The sequence below is a fragment of the Elephantulus edwardii genome, unplaced genomic scaffold (assembly GCF_000299155.1).
Source record: "Elephantulus edwardii isolate Elephantulus edwardi_28Jun2011 unplaced genomic scaffold, EleEdw1.0 scaffold00105, whole genome shotgun sequence".
Lineage (NCBI taxonomy): Eukaryota > Metazoa > Chordata > Mammalia > Macroscelidea > Macroscelididae > Elephantulus > Elephantulus edwardii.
Window position 1 is genome coordinate 11,177,259 of NW_006399855.1, and position 8,460 is coordinate 11,185,718.

Here is an 8,460-nt window from a genome sequence, read left to right on the forward strand (position 1 = left end):
GGATTGATTCAGTGACTAGGATAATCAGGATGGGAGTGTCAGAGACAGTGCGACTGGCACAGGACAGAGCAGAGTTTAGGACTGTTGTACATAGGGTCGCTATGAGTCGCAAGCAACTCGAAGGCACATAACAACAACAACAACAACCTAAAACTTGCTTTTAAAAAGAAATAAACTAATGTATACTCATGTTTATTGCTGCTTTGCTCACAGTAGCAAAGAGTTGGAACAACCCAAGTGCTCATCAACAAACCAGTGGATAGAGAAGCTGTGGTATATTCACACAGTGGAATACTATGTAGCTTTGGAAAAACAAGGAACTCATTAAATATTATACAAAATGGGTGACCTTGGGGACATTGAGTGAAATATTTCAGTCACAAAAGGACAAATACTGCATGGTGCCACTTCTGTAAAACAAGACTGACATCGGGGTTGAGGGGGGCCTTAGAAAAGGAGGGATAAATAATGTATACTGCATTGAAACAGATGAAGGAGAGAACTGTTTAAAAGGAATATATGATTAGGTATTATTTTCATGACAAGATTCCATAAAAAGAAATGCATAGTAAAGTAGACTGTGAACTTGGGGGATCAGGGGATTGTATAACAATGAAAGAATTTTTTTTTCTTTTCAAACAGAAAAACAAACTAGGGAGGATGGGTCGGGCAGGGAGGAAAATGTGCAACAATGAATGAATGGAATATATATACACACACACACACACATATGTATTCACACACGCATGCGTGTGTGTGTGTGATTTAAAAAAATAAATAAACTATACCCAGGAGCCCCAGTGGTAAAATGGATAACTTGTCAGTTCGCTAACTCTAAGGTAAGTCATGTTAAGCCCAGGTGCTCAGAGGGAGGACAGTGGGCAGAGGTACAGCCTCAGAAACCTGCTAAGAGGGTGGCTATGAGTGGGAGTGGACTCAATCTCAGTTAGTTTAATACCTACCTACCAGGCAAGAAATCAAACAACACAATGCAGGGAGACAATCTGCTGAAAATACCTCTTTAAGAATGAAAGAGCAAGGATGTAACTTCAAGACCTGAAGTATATCTGACCCCAAGCCCTAGTATTTTCAAAAGTTTCATACATGTCAAAGTAGAGCAATGAATAAGGAAGACCTGAGGCAAATATTTGAATTATAGTTTTGGTGAAGAATATAGAATATTAAATATGCCATGAATTGCCCCCTCCCAAAAAGCCAAACAAGTCTATCTTGGAAAAAGTTTACCCAGATTGCTTCTTTGTGTGTGTGGCATATGTATGTGTGGACTATTGAGTTAGATCCGACTGGCACAGGAGGAGATTGCCTTTCCTCCAGCAGAGAAACTGGAGGGCTCAAACTATGCACCTTTAGGACTGCAGCGCAGCTTCTTGCCACTAGGCTACCAGAGTTCCCTCAAAATGCTCCCTTAAAAAGCAAGAGTGGTAACATACTTCAGGCTTGTTATGAAGAAGGACTACTCCCTGAAGAAAGACATCATTGTGGCTCTTACAATGGGCTTATGCACACCAGAGATTGTGAGGATGGCATTGGATGGGCAAGAGGGTCACTATATGTTGGAGCTATCTCAATGGCACCTACCTACAACAATACCTACCTAAAGGAGTCCTGGTGGTATAAGTGTTAAAGCAAACAGTCAATCATTTGAAGCCACTGTCACTGAGAGACAGATTTGGCAGTTTGCTTCTCTAAAGACTTAGAGCCTTGGAGTTCCTGTGAGGCAGACTTGTTCTGTCCAATAGGGTCACAATTATATGAGTCAGAATTGACTCAACAGTAGTGGGTTTGGTTTGATTTAACACAGGTACATATGAGAGATTATGGCTTCAGTTTTGGATCACTGCAACAAAGCAATTATCATAATACAGTGAGTCACATGATTCCCTCCCTCCCACCCCCAATGCCTATAAATATGATGGGTTAGTGGCAAGAAGATGTGCTGTAATCCCAAGGTCACAGTTTGAATCCATCAACCACTCCATGGGAGAAAAATGAGCAGTCTCCTCTTATGCAATTAATTGCCTCTGAAAACCCAGAGGCGTTTTCAGCTATGGGTCAGCTATGGGTTGGCTCTTACTCGATGGTACACAGCAACAATAGTCCCCATAAAATGATGTGTACACACTCTACTATAATCTATATTGTGTGTTCAACACCATTATAAAAAAAATACTGTGAAAACTATGCAAAATACTATGACAGAGAAATTAAGTGAGCATATACTTTTAGATAGACTTGCTTGATGCAGTTTTGTCACAATTGTCAATTTGTAAAAATTTCTGTGAAGAGCAAGAGTTAACATGCACACACACACACACAAACACACACCCCAAATCCATTGTCATAGAGTTGATTCTGACTCATAGTGACTCTCCATCAAACTTTTGAGGCAAACCACCTATCTTTCTCCCTTAGAGTAGTTAGGGAACTTGAACTGCCATTCTTTCATTAGAAATGATGATACCAAAGCTCCTTCAATAAAGTGAAGTACAATTTAAAAGAAGAAGAAATGCCTGTACCTACTTCTTTCCCAATGAGAAAATGAGAAAGGTAACAACATAAAACAGGCTGTGAATAATTACATGTTGCCAGTTAGACTCAAAGTGTCATTTCTTGTTCACCAACAAAACACCATGGTTTTTCTCCTGCTCAAAAGAGCTAAAGGGAGCCCTGATGGCATAAGAGATAAGCACCCTATTAACTAGATTCTGCACTCCATTGGATCACCCTTCCTGGGAATGAGAATTAAAATGGATCTTTTTCAGTCCGTCCGCCAGATAGCTTTCCTCCAGATTTCTTGGCACAACTTGATGAGCATGTCCAGGGCTGTTTCTGTTTGTTGAAATATCTCAATTCTATCACTAATACCACATGGAAGCAAAATCCTGTTGAAGTTTATCAAAATCAACTGGGACAGACAATACATTAACAGAGAACTGCCAGAAATGCAAGGTGGATTTAGGAGAGGTAATCACTAGGGATCACTGCCAATGTCAAATGGATCATGACTGAAAGCAATGAAAACCAGAAGAATATTCTATGCGTATTTTATTGATTACACAAAAACATTTGACTGTGGACCACAACAAATTGTGGCTAATACTGAAAAGAATGGGAATCCCAAAACACTTGATTATGCTCATGCAAAGCCTGTACTGAGACCAGGAAGCCTTAGTCAGAACAGAGCAGGGAAACACTGCATGGCTCAAAATCAGTAAAGGCGTGCATTAGGGATGCTTCCTGTCTCCATTAACTTTTCAATCTGTATGCAGAAGAGATCATTCAGGAAGCTGAACTTTATGAGGAGTAATGTGGCATCAGTATTGGAAGAAGACACATGAAGAGCCTGCATTATGCAGATGACACAACCTTGTTTGCTGAGATTGAAGAAGACCTGAAGCATCTGCTGCAGAAGGTCAAAGACTGCAATCTTCAGCATGGGAAAACAAAAGATTCTTACCTCTGGGAAAACTGGCAGCACCATAATAGACAGAGAAGAGACTGTGATTGTTAAAAATTTCATCTTGCTCAGATCCACAATCAACACTTTTAGCAACAGCAGTCAAAAAAATCAAAAGGCAAGTTGTTTTGAAAAGTCTGCTGTCAGGGACCTCTCTAGAGTACTGAAAAGCCTCAATATCAGTCTAGAGACAAAGATGCACCTGATCTAGACCATAATCTAGACAATTAATTGTTATGCAATAGAGAGCTGGAAAATTACTAAGGATGACAGAAGAATTCATGCTTTTTAGTTGTGGTGCTGGAGAAGAGTATGAAACATACCATGGACTGCCAAGAGAACAAATAGGTCTGTCCTGGAGAGGGTGAAACCATGCTGTATCTTGAAGCTCTGTGTCACATACTGTGGGCATGTGTCAAGACGAACCAGTCCTTGGAGAAGGATACTATGTCAGTGCAGGAGAGGAAGACCCTAGATGAGATGTATTGATACAGTGGTTAGGATACTGGAGCCAGATGTGTGGAGAGACAGTGTGACTGGCTCACAGGATAAGGCAAAGTTCAGAGCTACTGAGGGACTTGAATACACCATGGACTGCCAAGAAAACAAATAGGCCTATCTTGGAGAGGGTGAAACTAAGTCTCTCCTAGAATGCTAGGATTTTGAAGCTGTGTCTCACATACTTTGGGCACGTGGCCAGGAGAGATCAGTCCTTGGAGAAGGACATCATGCTTGGAAGGGTGGAGGGACAGTGTGGGAGAGCAAGACTCCAGATGAGTTGAATTGACGCAGTAACTGGGGCAATGGGGGTTGGTGTGTCAGAATTAGTGAGACTGGCTCAGGATAGGGTGGGGTTCAGAGCTGTAGTACATAAGGTCAGTATGGATCGCAGGCACATAACAACAACAACAACTATGGGTCATGTTGTTTATACCATTGACAAATTCATTGCTGAGCTTCAGCTGTTGCTTTGGAGAAGGATGGGCATATTGGGTCAGCTATGGGTGGGTTCCGACTCTATGGTAAACAACAATAAGATGGGTCACAGTTCACTTGAGGGTACATGCCAACAAACAACATTAATCAGAAGGTTTGTACATTGAATTTAGCCAGAGTCTCCATAGGAGAAAAACCTAGTAATCTGTTCCCATAAAGACTACCACCATTATTGTTATTTTTATCCAAAACATTCTATCACAATTAATATAAAACAATAATCCTTGCAACCCAACAAATTATCTTTCCCTCCCACCCTTGTTGTGTTGTTATTGTCATGTGCTGTCCAGCAACTCATAGCAACCCCATAAAATAAGTAACTCTGAACCATACCCTATCCTGAGGCAATCTCACTGTCTTGGACACACTGAGCCCCATTTCTCCAGTAACTGTGTCAATCCATCTCATCCAGGGTCTTCCTCTCTTGCACTGACCCTCCACCCTTCCAAGCAAGATGTTCTTCTCCAAGGTCTGGTCCATCTTGGAACATGCCCAAAGCATGTGAGATGGAGCTTCAAAATCTTTGTCTCCAAGGAGCAACTTGATTTCATTCTCTGCAGGATAGATCTGTTTGTTCTCTTGGTAGTCCATGTTATGTTTGGTACTCTTCTCCAGAAACACAACTCAAAGGCATCGATTCTTCTTCTGCCATCCTTAGCGATTGCCCAGCTCTCTGCTGTATAGCAAATAATTATGAAGACCATGGCCTGGATCAGGTGCCCCTGATCAGACTGCATTGTAGAGAGGTCAACGGCAGCAGACTTTCCCAATGCAATTTATCTTTTGATTTCCTAACTGCTGGTGCCAAAAGGGTTAATTGTGGATCCAAGCAAGATCCACAATCTTTTTGTTAATAATCTCAATCTTCACTTCATCTATCATGATGCTGCCAATTGGTCTAGTGGTGAGAATCTTTGTTTTGTTGATATTGAGCTACAATCTATAATGAAGACTTCAGTCCTTGACCTTCTGTAACAAGTGCTCACATCCTCCTCAGTTTCAGCACGCAAGATTGTGTCATCTGCATAATGCAGGTTTTGATGACCTCCAATTCTGATGCCACATTCCTCCTCATAAAGTCCAACCATTTATAACCATTGGCTTCTAACTCTTATTCATTGCCATAAAGTAAGAACTGACTCAAAGCTGACCCTCCATTGAGTCAGGAGGAGATGGTCCATCCTTCTCCCTTGGAGTCACTGGTGAATTCAAACTGTCAGAGAGATGTAACACAACTCCCTATGGGCTACACCACCAGAGATCCCTTACTATATTCTATTCAACGGTTTTGTGCAAATGGCAATTTCCTGTCTTGAATATTTTACTACACATGAAATTGGGAAGCTGGGTGAAGGATTTATGGGCCTTTATGTACTATTTTGCAATGTATGCTGAGTATGCAGCCATTTCAAAATAAAATATAAAAACATTTTAAATCGATTATGGCTCCATTTGCTTAAATTCTTTATACAGAAATTGTTTAGATCATCAAGAAGAAATTAAGAGATAAAGTACTAGAGAACCCTGGTGATTTATATGTCTTCATAATCCCTTTGCTTCTTGCTAATTACACATACACACAAATGAAATTTATATGAAAGTTGCATGTATAAAAAATGGAACCAAGTCCAAGCTGTATTTGAATTTGGGGTGATTCTCCTTCTGGCCTTTATGTTGATCTTTGGGAGGCTATTAATGAGTTTGTACCTGTCATCAGTTTACATGTTTAAAACAAAATAAAGAGATAACCATCCAGAGTTCCACACAGGATACCAAGGGAATTACCCTAGATCTGCTTCTCTGTGGTAAAAGGCATCACAAAGACAGTCAGCTACTCAAGAAGCCCATTACTTTGGTATGAGTCAGTCTTCTGGTAACCAGTATTTACTCACTATCAGTAGCTGTTTGTGATGCACTCTGCAAGAAACAATCCTGCACTTAAATTCCTTTCTATTTAGCCTTTCTAGCCTTGTGTTTATAATTCTGTCAAAATAATAGGCTGGGCTGCAATCTTACAAGGGTTTGACTAGTTTATTAGACAAAAAAGGCATCTAAGACACTTTCAAGGATTTGGTTGATTACTATGAAAGTGAATTACTTTCTTTTTAAAATGTAGTGAAAATGCACACAGCAAAGCATATACTATCTTAGCAATATTTACACGAAAAATTCAATGATGATTATATTGTTGAAGTTATGCTACCATCCTCATAATTCTTTTCCACATTATTCTATTATCATTGTCTCTCTCTTAGCTTCTTATGATTCATTCAGATGGTTTTAATTTTTTCACATATACACAGTAAAACATATCAATTCAATACTTTCTACATAGTTAAGAACATGTAATCAGCAGCATTGATTACATTCTTCAACTTGTGCAAAGTAGATGGCTTTTGGTCTTAATTTATAGTCTTGCTAATAAAAAGAGGGTCCACCTCTAATGAGGAGTTTGTTATATAAGCAGCTTACTTAAAGAGGTTTCTAGAGAGAAGGACAGAGAAGGAACTATAATGAAATCATCTTGCAACCAGAATGTACAATCTCCTTCCCAGTAACAATGGCAACAATAAAACTTAGATCTAAGTGTTTTAGATAGTCTGCAAGTTAAATAATATGGAAACAAAACTGAAAAAAAATCATCCCAAGAAGCTATTACTTAAAAGATTATAATTAAGAGAGCTCTGGTAGCCTAGTGGCAAGAAGCTGCACTGTAATCCCAGAGGTACTCGATTTGAATCCACCAGATGCTTTGCTGGAGAAGGAGGGTCAATTCCTCCTGCACCAGTCGGATCGGATTTGACGGTACATACACAAAATAATAAAATAAAATTTAAAAATATTATAATTAAATATTTACAAATAACCTTATAATGTGAAGGGCTACTTACCATATAAAAGTGGTGAGCCAGGTTCTTAAAGAAATGCACAGCATTAAATAAATGCTTTAGCACTCATACTTGGAGAGTCTTTTCAGAAAAAAAGTCCTACAGAAAAAGTCACAGCATAGTAACTTAAATGGAAACAACTATTTTATGAAATAAAAGAGTTCTTATTAAAGAAGAAAAGGATTGAAATTTTGAGTTTTGTGGTATTTCACAATGGTTCCAAGATGCTGTCCCAACATACTTGTTAGGGAAAAGAAACAAAGAAATACGCTTTCGATTGGCATTCAAGCTGTTACATAAATTGCAAATTTCTATTGTTAAAACCTACATTTTTTAGGGAATAGCCTGCCTCGTGAAAACATTCCTAACATGACATTTATAAAAGCTCTAGAGCAGCACAATACTGCCATACAAAAATACTCATTACTGCTCTATATGAGCCATAAAAGAATTGGAAATGTTTTAGTAATAGAAATAAGGAGATGAAGTAATTTTCATTATATAAACTGAACACCTGGTGGCTTATTGGTAAAGAGCTGTGTTGCCATTGAAGCATGGTAAACATGTTTCAAATCCATCAGATGCTCCACAGAGGAAAAACAGGCAAACTCCCCCTGTGCAACTTACTACCTCTGAAAACCCACTGGAGGGTCAGCTATGAGTCAGTTCCTACTCTGTGGTACACAACAAGAATAGCAGCATCCAAAATAGTATCAACAGATTATAACATTTAAAAAATTGCACTACCTTATATTCTCTTTTTGGCACTAAATTTTTTAAAAATATGGAATATATTTTACATTTATCTCTCAAGAGGTTAAGAATCACTTGTCTGGATTTGTAGCAAAGATAGAACAAAGAAGACATTAAGAGGCACAACCATTCTAGGGCATCATGACCACAGTCATGTAGAAACACCACATAGTCCACCAAGATACCCTACTTTGATGAGTAGCCCTAGAATCTTAAAAGCTTATGAGCAACCATCTAAAGCGCATTTACTGGTCTCTCTCTATTCAGAAAAAGAAGAGGGAATAAAAGCAAAGAAGTAAGCGAACTGGTGGGGAGGGGTGGGCAGGGAGAAAAGTGCAGCAATGA